Source organism: Copadichromis virginalis, linkage group LG9 (assembly GCF_057382275.1).
Source record: "Copadichromis virginalis isolate Kocher_CV1m ecotype Utaka linkage group LG9, C_Virginalis_male_GT1.1, whole genome shotgun sequence".
Classification (NCBI taxonomy): domain Eukaryota; kingdom Metazoa; phylum Chordata; class Actinopteri; order Cichliformes; family Cichlidae; genus Copadichromis; species Copadichromis virginalis.
Window position 1 is genome coordinate 4544684 of NC_140626.1, and position 18729 is coordinate 4563412.

Sequence of the window (18729 nt, forward strand, 5' to 3'; positions counted from 1 at the left end):
TCTTGTCCAAGCCATTGACTCCTTGCAGAAAGCCTTTTCTGCTGTCCAGCACTCATTACTTCAGCTTAAACTTGTTCTCAACGCAGACAAAACAAAGCTCGTGTTGTTTTCTAAATCAAGGAGACGAGCCCAAACAATCCCATCAGTAACCACTCTTGAAGGTAATAAAATAGAGTTGGTTCACACCTATAAATATCTGGGAATCTTAATTGATGACTCGCTTACCTTCAAACCACATGTAGAGAATCTTGTGAAAAAACTGAAGTTAAAATTGAGATTTTATTTTCAAAATAAGTTGTGTTTCTCTTTTAATACAAAGAAGCGGCTTGTTGCTGCAACATTCTTGCCTGTGCTGGATTATGGTGATATTCTATATATGAATGCTTCTGCTCAATGTCTTCGAATAGTTAATTCTGTGTATCATGTTGTGATCAAGATGGCGCCGAGTATGGCAGCCTCGTCGCGAGCTCCCCCAAGCAACGGCTTTCTTCTGTGATTTGATTTCTCTGAGGTTCATCACTAACTGTAAATTTCAGACTCACCACTGTGAGTTATACTCTCAGGTAGGATGGCCTGCTTTGGTAATTCGGAGGAACTCTCATTTATACAGTTTTATATACAAGGCAATACTTGGGTTGCTGCCTTCTTATATATGTTCCCTGCTTGTAATGAAACATGCTGGTCGGTATTCTCTTCGTCCGCATGGCTACTTGTTGCTTTCTGTTCCATTTGCCCGAACTGAACATGGTAAAAGAGTTGGTTTCAACGTAACTTTATTCTTTCATGAGGATCGAAATTGTGTTGATATCTGGTGAACGCAGTAACCGGGTCATTGCAGCAGATTTCAATGCAAGACACCCTACGAGACCACCCATCTCCCATGCTACAGTTAGCAAACTGCTTGCTAAGTTTCGTGAAACTGGTTCAGTGTTGGATTTGCCAAAATGTGGACACAAGAAAACTGTCACTAATGAAGAAACATCAGTGGCTGTCCTAGCTTCATTCAGCAAGAGCCCACAGCGTAGCACTCGCCACATGTCACTGGAGAGTGGCATTAGTCGAACATCCCTTCGGCGGATATTAGCTACTCACAAATGGCACCCTTACAAACTCCAGCTACTGCAGCATCTCAACGAGGATGACCCAGATCGGCGCACAGAATTTGCAGAATGGGCAAAACAAAAATTGGAACAGGACCCTCAGTTCACGCAGAAGATTTTGTTCAGTGATGAGGCAAACTTTTATGTGAATGGTGACGTTAACAAACAAAACCACCGCTATTGGTCTGACACTAACCCACATTGGATGGATCCCTCCAAGACTGTTGGACCAACAAAAGTGATGGTTTGGTGTGGTATATGGGGTACAACGATAGTGGGTCCATTCTTCATCAATGGAAACCTCAAGGCCACTGGATATTTGAAATTGCTACATGATGATGTGTTTCCCTCTTTATGCACTGAAGCTGGCACGTTCCCTGAGTTTTTCCAGCAAGATGGTGCACCACCACATTATGGGTGCCAGGTCCAAGCATTCCTAGATAAACAATTTCCTGGAAAGTGGATTGGTCGTCATGGGCCAGTTGAATGGCCCCCAAGGTCTCCCGATCTGACCCCCTTAGACTTTTATCTTTGGGGTCATCTGAAGGCAATTGTCTATGGTGTGAAGATACGAGATGTGCAGCACCTGAAACTACAGATATTGGATGCCTGTGCTGGCATTTCTTCTGCGGTGTTGCTATCAGTGTGTGAAGAGTGGGAGAAGAGGGTTGCATTGACAATCCAACACAATGGGCAGCACATTGAACACATTTTATAAGTGGTCAGAAACTTGTAAATAACTCATGAAAGAATAAAGTTACGTTGAAACCAAGCACACCATTGTTTTTCTTGTGACATTACCAATATGTTTGATGTGTCACATGGCCCTCTTCCTATTGAAAAAACAAAAGTTGTATCCTAGATGGCCGACTTCTAAATGGCCACCATGGTCACCACCCATCCTGAGGAGTTTGCCCCCTCACATATACTAATGTGCCACAAACAGGACTTTAATATCACCAACCATTCCCATGTTATTATGGTGTATCCATATAAATGGCCCACCCTGTATACACATTAACATAGTAACTCACACAAATTACACACTGTGAGCTGCTAATATGCTATCTGCTATTAGCAGAACAAACAGATAAAACAGTTCAAAACAAATTTCAGATTATTTACCTCTAGATATCTTCAAAGTTCTTAACCTAACAGCAAACTCTGCATTCACCAAGGTAATAAGAACTTATTCTTTGGTATTGTTATCAGTTGGCACCCTGCGCGTTTGCTCTCTCTCCATATCTACCTCTCTAGGAGGTCAACCTCAAACACCACCCTCATAATTCCTTGATTGGTCCAAAATTCACTGACAACCAATGCCAAACAAAAAAATCAAGGCTGACAGTCTGATGCTCAGCAGGGTGGGTAGTAGACTTTGCTGTGCGCGTCATTCTCAAGTACATTTATTCCATTTTATTAACATGTAACAAATCATCTTGTCAACTACTGTTTTAACTAGTGATGGTAAATTCGATTCTTTTTACTGAATCGAGTTTGAATGAGTCACTCACCAAAGTGAATCGGGTTTTTTGAGTCATTTGAGTCACTTAGTCAGTTGACCAGAGAGTGCAAAAAATGTACATTTTCACTCAAACTTAATTTGTTTCTCTTTTCATGCAAATCCTGCTGCTAAGATGAGTGATTGAGAAAAAACAACAACAACTATTTTATAGAGCAAAAAAGAGCAAAAAAAAGATTTCTAAAGGGAACATTTATTTTATTTATTTTTATTTTATTTTATTAGGATTTTCCTCAAATGTGTCAAATATATATTTTCTCATCTAAATGTCCACTGAGCTGTGAGCCAGGGGGCAGTAATGCTTCTTAACACTGGCTGCCAACCAAGAAGAAGAAGAAGCTGTGAGCCAGGAGGGAGGGGGTGAGTGAGTGGTCGTGTCCAAATTCATGGGGAGCATCCTCCTGAGGACCCGGCCTTCGCGGTCTACGTGGGCCGGGTCCTCAGAAGTTCGTGTAGGCCGGAAGTAAACGGCTGTGAAATTGGACGCTCTAGCCTTCTGATTAGCGTCACCGCTGTCTCGTTGGAGTTTAATAAACTCGGCCATCTGCTCCTTGCTATCTAAAATATAACAGGACACTGGCGTAAATTCTCGACCATCTCACACTTCTGTTTAATCGGTTTTCTGTTTGACGTTTATTCAGCTGTGTGAAAACCAAGAAGGAACCCACCCGGAGGATTAACAAAGTTTTATTTTATCTAATCTAATCTAACAACTTTAATCTCAGCCAAACCGATTTACTCACGAACAAACAAAACACTGAAAAAAGCCCAACAATAACATTTTTAGGTTGTCTAAGTGGCTTATATATTATGTTTAACCTGAGTAGCGAAAGTCCGCGGTGATCTGAAAATGATGTGCCGGGAGTTGTGCCGGGAGTTGTGCCGTTCTCGGCGGCTTCAGTGACCCTCGAGCTCTCGGATAGCTATCGAGCTGGTGGGTAACAGACATCTCCGAAAATGTCGAAGCACTTTTGCAAATATGCGATACCTTGATAAACCGAGCAGATATTTGAAGTTTACACAGCTACATTCTCACCTGAAAATATGTTAAAAGTTTATTTTGTGACCCAGAAAGATTAGTAAGAGTAATTTTAAAACTTAGTAGTGGCCACCATTGCCGGAAACTGGAGTTTGGCTGGGCCGCGCTATGAATTCTGGGATATGGTGGGCCACGAAGGACACACCCGACCCATCCTTCAAATTCGGGGAAAAGGAGGACGCATTTGTCGGCTGCATTCGGAGGAGTCTACGAATTTGGACAGCCTTCGGCACGTCGCTGTGACGTAATCGGTCTACAAATGCGGCCTCAGGAGGATGCAGCCCATGAATTTGGACACGACAAGTGAGTGATTCGTTCGCTCTATGATTCAGCACAGGAGGGAGGGGTTAGTGACCTAATGTGCTGTTAGCATGTTAGCAGAGCGATGCTACTGTGAAGCGAGGAGCTATTGTCTTGATGTGAGCTTCTACTCGGGGTTTTTTCTTCTAGTTCAGAGCAGAAATGTTTGTTGAGAAACTGGCTGTTGTTTTTTTTCCACACAATTTTAATTATAAGCTAGATATATTTCTACTAATGAAATTAGTTTGCTAACAGCAACGGGGATGAGTTAGTGAGTCAGTTGGGCTTGTGAATCATGATTCACGAGTCAGTAAAGGGATTCTTGAGTATTGAACGATTTGTTCATGATTCACGCATGACTAGTTTTAACACATAATGAACTTTAAAACATTAAATATTTAATTAGCTTTTAGCTTTTTACTCATTTGCCATAGTCACTCAAGGCCTGGGCTACAGCTTTCCTAATAAATAAGAAAATAAGTAAATAAAACCCTTCTTTCATATACCCATCCATCCAGGCTTTTGCTTCCAAATGAACATCACGGGGGGCTTGAGCCTAACCTCAGAACACTGAAAATAATCCAGAGGGAAACCAAGCATGCTAACGCCACACAGAAAGAGCACAGATGGAGTCAAACCCAGTACCTTTGTGAAGCAACAGTGCCAACTGCTGCACCACCACCATGCGGCCTGCTGCTGCTGTTTTTAAAGGTGCTGATGAGAGGCCTCGTCCTCTCGCCGGGGACATTTGATTCAGGTTTGCTGATAAATTGCAGCTGCTATTTGTTTCTTTCCCTGTGGAAAGAGACGATGAATTCACTTCATTAAAATTCACAGGGTAAGATGACACCTTTTATTTAAGGTCTCCCATTCTCTCTCGGCTCTTTTCTTTTTTACACCGAGGAGATTGATTTGAATTTTAATTTGCCAGCACAATGTCACAGCGTATGTTTGCGAAATAAGGTCAAGGAGCTCAAGTTGTTTTACAGGATCAATACGAGGAGATGTAATGTAATAAAGGAAAAATGCTGGGCTTTGCCAATACTCACAGGGCTTCAAATACCACCTTCCTTTAAAAATATTACCAAAAATATAATTCTGATATAACCAAGGGATTTTCGCTACATGCGTCTTCTGTCAACGAAAGTCTTGCACTAGCCACTGAATTTTACTCTGAGTTTATGAGGGCAATGTGTCTGAACAACAAACGGGGTACAAGTATTTCAAGAACAGGAAAGTGTGCATCGACCACTTTCACATGCACCAGCCAAAGCCCAAGCTATGGGATATATCTGTTGACTGAAGCGGACATGCTCAGCTAGGTTTTTGAGAGCATCTGGTGGATTCACTTATTACTGACTTCATGAGGCTCTCGACTCCCGGTTGACCTGTGATAATTCACACACACGCCATATGGTTGTGATAGCCAGTGTGCAATACTCAGAGGCTTTGCTTCTTATTAGATCTGATCCCAACTTACTCTTTTCTGTTGTCGCCATATGAAGTTGTAGGCAGATTGTAATTACAAAGTACTTCACATTCTGTTCCCCTATCAAGTACTATAGATCTAAATCCACTATGATTAAATTAAATCAAATTATGATACCATTCTTTTCTGAAGTAGTATGCAAAAAGTGATGTTAATTGTTGTTATAGCTTGTATAGGTTACACTGTTGCAAGAAAATGAAGCTAACATAGGCAGAATATTTAATTTATCTGTATAAATAGTTCTACTTGATCCATCATTGTTGTTCTGATAACATAAAGGTATGTGATCACAATGATTGTGTATGCAGCGGCCACACAGGAACATTCTCTACAGATACAGATGAGCTGGTAAGTGTCATAGCTAACTGCAAACTGGAGCCAATGACACAACTGTTAAACGGTTTATTGCAAAAGTGGAATGAAAGTTTAACCAAATGTCGATTCTGACAGTTCTGACTACCTACCTTAGCCTGCTTCCACACATGGTGGCAGTGGCATAGATAGTGTTAGACTGATGGTGCAGAGATTCTTAGGCCTGGAAAAGCAGGCCTAAGAAAAAAAGAGACAAAGAAAAAAAGGAACAGCAACAAAACTCCAAACCCAGATTGTAGCTGTTTTTTGTTGGCAACCAAAGAGAAATATTAAAAGGTTAGAGAACCAGTTGCTATCATGTGCATACTCGATTCAGGGCAGATGGGAGCTCCAAGTGGCTCAGTTTGATGAAACTGATGAAGGTCTTACATTTTGTGACCATCAATTGTTAGATATAGTGAAGTTAAACTAGCTGAAGAATACTGACCACCTAACCTGGCTGAACCAAACCAACGGTTTTTTTTCTAGAAGATATGATCTGCTTCTGCAGATGGCGCAAAAGCTCTGGATGCAAGTTTGTAAAAAATGCTGCAACTTGACAGTAATTTAAATGATTCTCTGATACAAGTTTGCAAAGCCCATTGGGCTTCATTCATTCTCAAGAATGTAGCTCAATAAGGACACTGATGAGGCATGGAATTAATATTTCTCAGTTTTCACATAACGCTGACATATACAATCTTGTTCTAAGCTCTTGGAGAAGATCAGGATTTCATCTAGATAAACATACACAAAGTGTTCAGGAAATCTTGAGTGAGTCTTTTATTTATTTCTCTATGGCCTCCCTATCTGGTTGAGAGCGGTTATACAGGTGGCTGGTTTGTATTGGTAATGGTTCCAGGTAGAAGATTAATAGTCGTTATAATTTGGCTGGTAGCAACATAATAGCTGTAAGGACCTTTAACATCATGAACCCATTAGATGGAGAGAAACGGGTGGAGGGGGGAAACCTGGGAGAAGAAGACTCCACCCAAGGGCAGAAAATATGTTTTGCACTTCCTGGGTTGAGAACCACAGGGAAGTGGGAAAAACATGGAAAAATCCCCAGCCTTTCCACATAATACCAGTAAGAAATTACAATCTGAGTAATTATTCAGTTTGTTAAAGGTAAAGTGTATTCAGCTAATTAAGTAGCTTACGCACTATATGTAACACCTTCTGAATTAGTGACAGTGCTTTGGTTATTTGTACAGCAGAGCTCTTCCTAATCAGATTAACCGTAAGATGAACAAATGCCTTATTATTTATGCAATCCCTGTACCATCATTGTGATACAACATACTACATGTGTACCAATGTAGTTTACAAATTACAATAAACTTTTTTTTACTATTCTCACAAATAAATTTGATATGTAGTTATATATAGAGCGCATGTTGACACAATCCCCTAAATACCCCCATTCATTTTAAATAATAATATAATTGCTGGCAACTGCCATAAATATTTCAAACTAAAGAGTTACATCATCTTTCCTGTCAGGGAAACAGCTGATAAAGAAGATGAATCAGACAATGTATTGTTGTTGGTTTGGGCTGTACACAGTTTTGCTCCAGAGAGCACAAAGATTTAAGGGCCTTTAAAAGCCCAAGTTTAATTGCTGTGTTAGTATGGGTGTTATCATTATTCCACTCATGCTATTTGGTCCTTGATTGCTGCTCATATGTTTTTATGGCTGAGAACAGTGATTGGAGATCAGGAAATAAAGCATTATTCCTGGAGCCATGTGGCGGATTCACAGGGAAACCAGTCATTCAGATCAGCACATTAAGCAGCATTGTACCTGCCCATATCAACCCAATCCCCACTTCTCTGAGACTCAGACTAAGGTTTGGGTCTGTTCATTTAGGCATCACAAAGAGCTTCATTGCAGCGCTGAATATCAATTTTATTTATACAGCATATTTAATTATACTATAAATCAATATGGAAAAACATTTAAAACATTAAAACCTGTATAGGTGTAGAGTGTAGTAGAACACACACACACATTTTTTGTGTGTTTCTATATGTATGCACAGATGCAACTGATCTCAGGTCAACAGGCAGCCTTTTCCAAAGACCACAGTAACTGAAAACAGCCTCACTACACTTAGATCTAAATCTGGGAATAGTTCAAAGATACGCATCTGATGACCTAAGAAGTCTGACTAGGTTATAGACAGTGAGTCAGTGAGAAATGTATTAGGGGCCAAATAATTGAGAGCTTGATGAACAAACTGGTTGATATTAAAAGTAATTTCTGTATTGACGTGGAAGTCAAAGAAGTGTCTTCAGTATTGGAGTAATACAGTTTGTTTATGTGTAAGGATTCTGGCTGCTGCATTCAAAATTTGTTACAGTGATCTTAGTGATGATTTGGATAATCCCAAGTTTCTAACCTGCTTAATATGAATGATGATAAGTTATCAGCAGTTGCTGCAGTTTAAAACCACAACAGAAAACCTTGATAGCCATTCATGCTGTGACGAGACTTCACTGAAACTGTTTGCTATGGTTTAGTAAAAATAAATACCATGAAACTGAAATTAGAAATTAAAAAAGGGAGGGGAAAAATATAATCTAAGAGCTTTTTTGTCATGGATTTCTCTTTCTTTAGTTTGTGTTTACATATTTTTCACATCAGTCCACACCAAGCAGTAGTGAAAATGAGTCAAAGTGACAGCAGGTATTAACATCTTTCTGCAAATTTCTAAAACCTGGAAAAATATGGAACTCTCATTCACATCCCAGTTGCAAAGTATGATTTTTGCACAGGCGCTGGATTTTGGAAGTGTATCCCATTTTTCTCTGACAGACACTTTCAAGATCACATGGGCAACATCTGTGAGCTGCTGTCTTCAGATTGCATACAGATGTTGTATGATAATTAAGTCTGGGCTTTAGTTGAGCCATGCAAGGACTGAGAAATATTAAATGGATCTCATCAGATATTGTGAGTTCTGCCAAGAGAGTTCAAGTTTTCTCTCATGAGGCCAGAATCTTTTAAATGCGGTTTGGGAAACTTTTAGCTGCTCTGATATGAAGCACTAATTAATATGCTGCTTCTGCAATGTTGTGGCTTTTGACAGGGTATCCCAGCCTAGCAGATGTCTTCTGAAACTTTGCTAGAGTCAACAATGAGTTTACAGTCTTGCTTTTCATTTGTTTATCTTGCCATTACTGAGGCTACTGTGCTCCTGGGAACTTTGATTTATGCCTCATAATCAATATTATGCATCTATCCAATTTCTGTGACTAACCTCGTTTGATTTGCCAGGGTAGCAGTCTGAGCAGATGTTACTGTCAAAGTCCCTCTGTCCTCCTGAACGGCCCTGCCGAGCTTTGGCTTTTATTGTGTTTGTCTTTGTTTAGCCATCTCAGGAGGCAGTTCCTCATAATCTGCTGTCTTCACCTTTATCGGACATACCTGGTAGCCGATCTCTGATTGACTGACTTGTGATCAGAGATTACAGTAACGCGTTACTTGTAACGCGTTACTGTAATCTGATTACTTTTTTCGAGTAACGAGTAAAGTAAGGGATTACTATTGCAAAAGCGGTAATTAGATTACCGTTACTTTCCCGTAGGAACGCTGCGTTACTGCGTTACTAAAACCGTGATTTTTTGCGAGAATGTCTCACGACAGTGACAGTCACGCCACACTGTGCCATCTTTCGCTGTCTCAGTCCCCAAACAAGCTCTCTTTTTCGGTGGAGAAGCAGTCTCCTCATCTGCAGTGTGAACAAATTCAAATTGTGAGCAATGGGAAGGTCAAGCAGCATGCACAGCGTGGTTCAGACTGATAACACTACCAAAAGGAAGCCAAACACTGTCACCCTTTACAACAAAACAAAGTGTGGCGTGGATGTGATGGATGCCGGGATTGTGAGTGATTGCTGAAAATGTTGTAATGTACTCACTCGCTTTTTATTATTATTTGTAAATATGTGTACAAATGGTTGGTTTTTTGTACTGTTTTTATCAAAAAATCTCAGCAACAAAGGAAATACACCCATGTGTGTTGATTTCTCCCTAAGATGGCAAACTGAAACACTCCAAGTTGGTGACTTTTGGAGATTTATTTCCCTGGATGATTGAGAATGCATCAAGATGAAACACAAAAGGGAAGTTCACAGCTTTTAGCAGCTCCCCCACCCCCTCAATCACACACCCCCACTCCCCTCCCTCCAGAATTCCTAGGCAACAACCTAATATACGTATCTTCCACTTCCAGCATTTGACTGCTCTCCGGCTTTTAAAGGTAGAACGGTAGAAGCCTGGGACTCCAGGTGGTAAGCGAGTGCGCCATTAGTGACAACAGCTGTGTGCATATCAACAATGGATAACATATCGACTGTGGGAGAGAGTATGAGCGTGCAGCATTTAAAGCGTGGAAGTACTGACCTTACTTTGAGTTTGATTCCATAAAAAGTGACAAAAACATTAGCGTCCATCGTGCATGGGAAGAAAACTTCTTTTTACAGCGAAAAAAACCCCCTAAACTTCCAAGCAAGCACCAAGTAGCTACGACGTGATGGGAAACTCACAGAGACACTGCCGTATCCTTCCACTGACCGCTGCACACCTGCACCAGGGTAAACCTCCGCCTACCGCAGTCCTGCTTTACAGGTGAAAATAGAGCAACAGGACCACTGAGTCTTTGACTTTATTTATTTTCTGCTGTGTTTTACTTGCATCTATTTGAAAGACTGAGTGTAAACAAAAAAATATTTTATTTTATGTGCTGGAATGTGCAGAAAATAGATTTAAATGTTAAACTCATTTATTCAACTCAGAGAATGTTGCATATAATTAAATTTTTGCTTGATGCATAAAGTTAAAAGATTAAAACTGATAAAACAAGTTAAAAAAAGATACTTTTCCATTTGATTACATTTTGTATGATGGATTATGCAGAAAAAGTAGAATTGGGCTGAAAGATATATCGCTTTATCACCTCTTCAGGTTGTAAATCGTGTTTTTAAAAAGTAACTAAGTAATTAAGTAATTAATTACTTTTGAAAATAAGTAATCAGTAAAGTAACGGGATTACTTTTTTGGGGAAGTAATCAGTAATTAGTTACTGATTACTTTTTTCAAGTAACTTGACCAACACTGCTTGTGATTAATCAGTTACCGTACCTTTCTCCAAGCATTCTTAAGGCTGTCAGCATCCGCTAGTCAACACCATTTCATTGCACAGAGTCCAGTGACGACCTGTCTAAAGCTTGTGTCCTTCCTTGTAGAGAGTATCCCACTGTGGACTCATCTGTGGACGAACCTCTCCATCACCTCTGAAGATCTGCTTGCCCAGTCACTGCAACTCCTGCTGTTTGATCCTGTTTTTTGTTTTTGCTCAGCTGCCAGCTTACCTGGATAATAAACTTGTGAAATTATCTTATATATCTTATAGTGCTTGGTTTTCATTCTCTGCAGCCCGTGACAGTTACTGTCCTCAGCCATTGTCGACAGTTCAACTACAGGGATACCCACGAGCTCCTAAGCCGTAACCTTTTAGTTGGTACCAGGTCTGCTCTATGGTCACATCAACTCAATGACACAGAGTTCTTCATTTAAATCAGATTTACTCTTGACTGAATCCCCATGTTAAACAGCTGCTGTGAAAGTTCTTTAAACATGTTCTTGGTTCTATTTATTTGAACATAAATATAATTTAATTGTTAATACCCTAATAACTCATCGCCTGAAGTTTCACTCTTGTTATCCAAGTCCTTCTGACATCCACAAAGATAACTGAAAAAAGAGCTGCTGGATTCTACAAGACTTTATTTGAACCGTAACACTAAAAATTGAAATGTGATTAAAACTAATTTAAACAAAAAACTCTAACAGGCCACGACTGACCTGTTTAGCCTAAATTAGTGTGCTAAAATAAACCTCTAATGTATAATAGATTATGAATAATAACTTGAGTTAGTTTCTCTGTCAGCAACATAAATTCGATCCATGCAACTTTAAGAATCTACATTTTAATAATGGAAACGGTTGAAAAAAAATTAAGCTCAAAAGAATGGGATGAGATACAGTTTGAGTTTTACTTGATTTCCTGTCATGTGGCATTTTTTAAAAGATCAGTGACATTACAAATTGCTATCCCTAATCCACTCTTATCAGTAGACAGAAACATTATCACTGCTACTCTCAAGATGTTTCAACATTTGTGTTGTGTCTGTTGCTATGGAAACCAAGATCAACCAAGTGAACAAACATTAAAACAAACACACACACACACACACACACACACACACACACACACACACACACACACACTAAATAAATGGCACAGGTGATGGCATCACAAGTCCAACCACTGCTGTACTTTAATACTGTACAAATATTGGTAAATGGCCTGTATTTATATAGCGCTTTACTAGTCCCTAAGGACCCCAAAGCGCTTTACATATCCAGTCATCCACCCATTCACACACACATTCACACATATTGTAGCCACAGCCACCCTGGGGCGCACTGACAGAGGTGAGGCTGCCGGACACTGGCGCCACCGGGCCCTCTGACCACCACCAGTAGGCAACGGGTGAAGTGTCTTGCCCAAGGACACAACGACCGAGACTGTCCAAGCCGGGGCTCAAACCGGCAACCTTCCGATTACAAGGCGAACTCCCAACTCTTGAGCCACGATCGCCCACGATTGCCAAAGTCTAAACATTTGAAGATGCATCAATAAAAGGACAAATGTGGTACTAGCGTGCAGCAGCAGTCTCAAGCCTTACTCCATCTTTGAGGTACTATTGTTAATGGACAAACAGAACCTCACTGAAATTACAATATTAAAAAAATAAACCACGAAATATTTTTACTCATGTTTTAACTACTAAAACTTCTGCCTGTGCTTCAGTAATTATCAGTAATTCTTCAGACATGGAAGAGTAAATTCTTCCTTTAATGACTTTTTTTCTATAACACAGACTTTGCTTTAACTACTGACTAATATCATCCCACACACGATGAATAAAAACCTTTTAGGATGTCACAAAAATAAAATAAAGAACATTTGACTTGTTAGAACAGAGGGTGAATAGCTGCACCCAGGCACCTTCAAAAACATTTTGATCAGTTTATCCCTCCCTTGTACATTGAAATACATTAGATATGTGTTATTTTACCACTAAATGATGGAAATATTCAGCATAAAATTATTCCTGGAAAGATATAAAACTGCTGAGGCACTTCGGACATGCTTGGACACGGTGGTTTCCCTGGGGTTGGTAATATTCAATGAATTTCTAGCTCCTACAAACTAAACGTTTGACCTGCTAACAGAATTATAATTATTCGTCCTCCAAAGGGTCTCTGTGCAGTTGTTTTGGTCCTCACCCAAGTGCGATTACTGTGTTCACATCAGCACGAACAAGCCATGCCAAGGGTAAATGGGCTAAACACTGCAGGTGTGAAACAAGCTTGTCTTTCACCCGAATCTTTCATTCAGGGTCCAGTCTCTGCCAACTGCATGCCCGTTTTCATGACACCTAAAATTAAAGTGCATGCCCCAAAGTCCAGCCTTAATGCAAAATAACTAGTATATAGCCTTGTTGCAATAGTGACCTTTCCAGTGAAATCTTCTTTTCCCTAAGAGGGTAGGAACTGGATGTGTGAACAGCACAGCTCTGTCTAATGCAACACAGCTTCAAATAGTAAAAAAAAGCCTGAACGTGAAAGAACCAGAGGAGCACGATAGTGAGAATCAGTTGAAAACAAAGACCTGGGATAAAATTATGACCTGGGATATAACGCTAAACCTAATCAAACAGATAGAGAAAAACAAACTTGTCAGGAACAGAAATATTATTACACAGCAACCCACCCACCGCTATTCAATGTGCCGTCCTAGCAGACAGCAGGACCTCCCTCTGTCTCTGTGATTGGAAGTTGTAAACAAGCAATGTGGAACATAAGAGAAATGATAGCCTCGCAAACCATCCCAATCCAGCAGGATTTTGATCTAGACACCAGCTGTATCTAAGCTCTGACATAATAAACTGATGCACAATGGCTAGACCACAGCAGTGTGCAACCAAATTCTTAACACAAGTTATCCTTGACAAAAAAGCTGGTGGCCAAAGCTTCATTAAACTGCTGGTTACCCACAGTCAGAGCACTTATCTGACATTGTGTGGGTAATGTTATCCATGGTGCAAAGTGTGCAAAATAGGGTTTGATTAGCGAATAATGTGATTAACAGTTTCAAAGGGCAAGTCTTAAACACACATGAAACATTTGTATGGACAATGTCATGCATTAGATTGTGCTCAGTTTTCATAATTTCCTGAGTGTTCTTTGACTTTTACAGAGTTATTTTTTCCCTACAGTTTAATTAGATAGGAAATGAGTTGCCAGGAGCATCCCTTATTCTGACTCAAATCTATTTTGGTGGGTGAATCTGATTTATGTCCCCCCACCCTCTTCATGCAGACTTTTGTTGCCCTTTCAGTCTGAAAACACTCAAACCATACTGTATGCCTCAGCAACTACTTTTAAATGAGTTGATAAGTGCCTACAGAGCCTACTACTACTTGGTGTAAGAGATATTTAATGGTGATATCCACGGGTGTGATAACAGCTGATAATGACCATTTACTGAACAAGAGCAAAAAAGGACAATTGCACTCCTGTAGGATCCTCTTATGCTGCTGTCAGTCTCAGAAAAGGGTTGTAAAAAAGTACGGTTACCACATCACTTTACATAATTTGCTGGAAATTTGGAAAGTTCACTAAACTTTCAAACACCTAGTTACTGCCTGAAGCGTTGCCCTTCCTGGAAAGAAACATAATTAATGACATTTAAAAACTCAAAATGTAATTTTCTTGGTTAATTCTTGACTATAGTGTTAAGAAGCCTTGGAGATTAAATCTGTCAGCACTATCAGTCTCTGTACAAGGCCTTTCATATTGTGTTATTTCTTTCGTTTGCAATGATAGTGCCTGTGCAACTTAACCTGCCATCATCTGCACTGGCTCCTGTACTTTTGTGTAGATGCAACAGAAAATAAATGAATATAAGCAGACCCAGTCGATAGAGAGAGGCTCTGAAGAGCCATATGAGAAGTTGTTAAAGATTAACAAAATGTTAAATGGTGAATAAGGATTCTAAACTTTAAATCTTTAATGTTAACTACTTTTTCAAGGTGAATGAAGCCATCACAGACAAGCTGCAGTTCCTGAAACAGTCTCTTGCATCTGGGTCCTAAAATAAGTCAGTCTCTGCTGACTCATGTCATCTTATCAATATTAGAAAGCATGTTTACAGCCTGGTACAAAACTCATCTATTTGGATACCAGTAAGGTTTGAGGAGTCTGGGCGCTTTGACAGAGGCAGTTGTAACCATTCATTATCTGCTAGGTTTTCCCTAAGCTAATTTGAATCTGATGCCATTTAAATCATTATAAATGGAATTATCTGAAAGACGTTTTTGCTTCAGTGTTGGTAAAATCAATTCTATTATTGCATTAGTTGGTTTTTTTTAACACTTTCTGTCAGTACAACACACTGACAGAAATACCTGTTAATTAATGAAAGACCAAGACAGACTCCTGACTCTTGGTGGCGCTGTCACTTGGTGTTCGCTCGCTCTCCGGTAGAGTATCACTTCCTGTTCCTGCTCAAACACAGTGGTGTTTCTGAGTAGCTTATTTGCTTAGCAATTTAATTAACAACTTTCAAATACATTCTTTTTTATAGTATAATCTTCACGTGCTTCATCCGAAGCACACTTTCTGTGTACTCACTACCTAAGTTATAGCCAAAGTATTCACTCACTGTCTCTGTACTGTTTCGCTAGCTTAGCTTAGCTCGTAGCCGACTCGTTAGGACCATGGCTACTTCACCTGTCCCTCCTGCACTTTCTTGCTCATTGTGTCAGATGTTTAGTTACTCCTCGGCCTCCTTTAGCAGTAATGATATCTGTAACAAATGTAGCATATTTGCAGCGCTGGAGGCCAGGATTACTGAATTGGAGACTCGGCTTCGCACCCTTCATTCACCCATAGCTAGCCAGGCCCCTGTAGCTGGTGCAGCCGAAGATAGCGTAGGCCCCGCTAGCTGTTCCCCGGCAGACCCCAAGCAGCTGGGGAAAGAGGGCGGCTGGGTCACGGTGAGGAGGAAGCATAGTCCTAAACAGAAGCCCCAGGTACACCACCAACCCGTTCATGTGTCTAACCGTTTTTCCCCACTCGGCGACACACCCGCCGGGGGTCAAACTCTGGCAATTGGTGATTCTGTTCTCAGACATGTGAAGCTAGAGACACCGGCAACCATATTCAATTGTCTTCCAGGGGCCAGAGCAGGCGACATTGAAGGAAATTTAAAACTGCTGGCTAAGGGTAAACGTAAATTCAGTAAGATCATAATTCACGTCGGCAGTAATGACACCCGGTTACACCAATCGGAGGTCACTAAAATCAATATTGAATCGGTGTGCAACTTTGCCAAAACAATGTCGGACTCTGTAGTTTTCTCTGGTCCCCTTCCCAATCAGACCAGGAGTGACATGTTTAGCCGCATGTTCTCCTTAAATTGCTGGCTGTCTGAGTGGTGTCCCAGAAACGATGTGGGCTTCATAGATAATTGGCAAACCTTCTGGAGGAAACCTGGTCTTGTTAGGAGAGATGGCATCCATCCCACTTTGGATGGAGCAGCTCTCATTTCTAGAAATATTGACAAATTTATTAAACCCCCCAAAATATGACTATCCAGAGTTGGGACCAGGAAGCAGAGTTGCAGAGTTACCTCGCCTTTCTGCAGCTTCTCTCCTCCTGCTACCCCCCCAAAAACCCATCTCCACAGAGACTGTGTCAGCTCCCAAACAGACAAAAAACAAACTAAAAACCAGCAACAAACAACTTAAACATAAACAATTACAAAGAAAGAACAATAAAGTATCCACATCTGAACCAAAGAGTAAAACAGTGAAATGTGGATTATTAACTATTAGGTCTCTCTCCTCCAAGTCTCTGTTAGTACATGACTTAATAATTGATCAACAAATTGATCTACTATGCCTTTCAGAAACCTGGTTGCAGCAGGATGATTATGTTAGTTTAAATGAATCAACACCCCCGAGTCATTCTAACTACCAGAAATCTCGAAGCACAGGCCGAGGGGGCAGTGTGGCAGCAATTTTTCACACCAGCCTATTAATTAATGAAAGACCAAGACAGACTTTTAATTCATTTGAAAGCCTGATGCTTAGCCTCGTCCACCCCAGCTGTGAAACTCAGAATCCAGTCTTACTTGTTATCATCTATCGTCCACCTGGGCCTTACACAGAGTTTCTGTCTGATTTCTCAGACTTTATATCTAATTTAGTTCTGAGCTCAGATAAAATAATTGTTGTGGGTGATTTTAACATCCATGTAGATGCTAAAAATGACAGCCACAACATGGCATTTAATCTGTTATTAGACTCAATTGGTTTCTCTCAAAATGTAAAAGAACCCACCCACCACTTTAATCACACTCTAGATCTTGTTTTAACATATGGCATAGAAACTGAACATTTAACAGTGTTTCCTGAAAGCCCTCTCCTGTCTGATCATTTCCTGATAACATTTACATTTACAATAATTGATTACACAGCAGTGGAGAGTAGACTTTATCAAAGTAGATGTCTTTCTGAAAGCGCTGTAACTAAGTTTAAGAATATAATCCACCCACTGAACGCTACCCCAACAGAGGTCGATTATCTTGTTAATAATTTCACCTCCTCACTACGTAATACTCTGGATACTGTAGCTCCTGTGAAAACTAAGGTCTCTAATCAGAAGTACCTGACTCCGTGGTATAATTCTCAAACACGTACCCTAAAGCAGATGACTCGTAATCTGGAGAGGAAATGGCGTGTCACAAATTTAGAGGATCATCATTTAGCCTGGAGAAATAGTTTGCTGCTTTATAAGAAAGCCCTCCGCAAAGCCAGAACATCTTACTATTCATCACTGATTGAAGAAAATAAGAACAACCCCAGGTTTCTCTTCAGCACTGTAGCCAGGCTGACAAACAGTCAGAGCTCTTTTGAGCCAACAATCCCTTTAAAGTCAACTAGTAATGACTTCATGAACTTCTTCACAAATAAAATTTTTATCATTAGAGAAAAAATTACCAACAATCATCCCACAGATGTAATATTATCTACAGCTACTCTTAGTACCATTGATGTTAAGTTAGACTCTTTTTCTCTAACTGATCTTTCTGAGTTAACTTCAATAATTACTTCCTCCAAGCCATCAACGTGTCTTTTAGACCCCATTCCTACAAAACTGCTCAAAGAAGTCCTGCCATTAATTCATTCTTTGATCATAAATATGATCAACCTATCTCTAATGATCGGCTATGTACCACAGGCCTTCAAGCTGGCTGTAGTTAAACCTTTACTCAAAAAGCATCGCTAGACCCAGCAGTCTTAGCTAATTATAGGCCAATCTCCAACCTTCCTTTCATATCAAAAATCCTTGAAAGAGTAGTTGTCAAACAGCTAACAGATCATCTGCAGAGGAATGGTTTATTTGAAGAGTTTCAGTCAGGTTTCAGAGCTCATCACAGCACAGAAACAGCTTTAGTGAAGGTTACAAATGATCTTCTTATGGCCTCTGACAGTGGACTCATCTCTGTGCTTATCCTGCTAGACCTCAGTGCAGCGTTCGATACTGTCGACCATAATATCCTATTAGAGCGATTAGAACATGCTGTAGGTATTACAGGTACTGTGCTGCAGTGGTTTGTATCATATCTATCTAATAGACTCCAATTTGTGCATGTAAATGGAGAGTCCTCTTCACACACTGAGGTTAATTATGGAGTTCCACAGGGTTCAGTGCTAGGACCAATTCTGTTTACATTATACATGCTTCCCTTAGGCAGCATCATTAGAAGACATAGCATACATTTTCA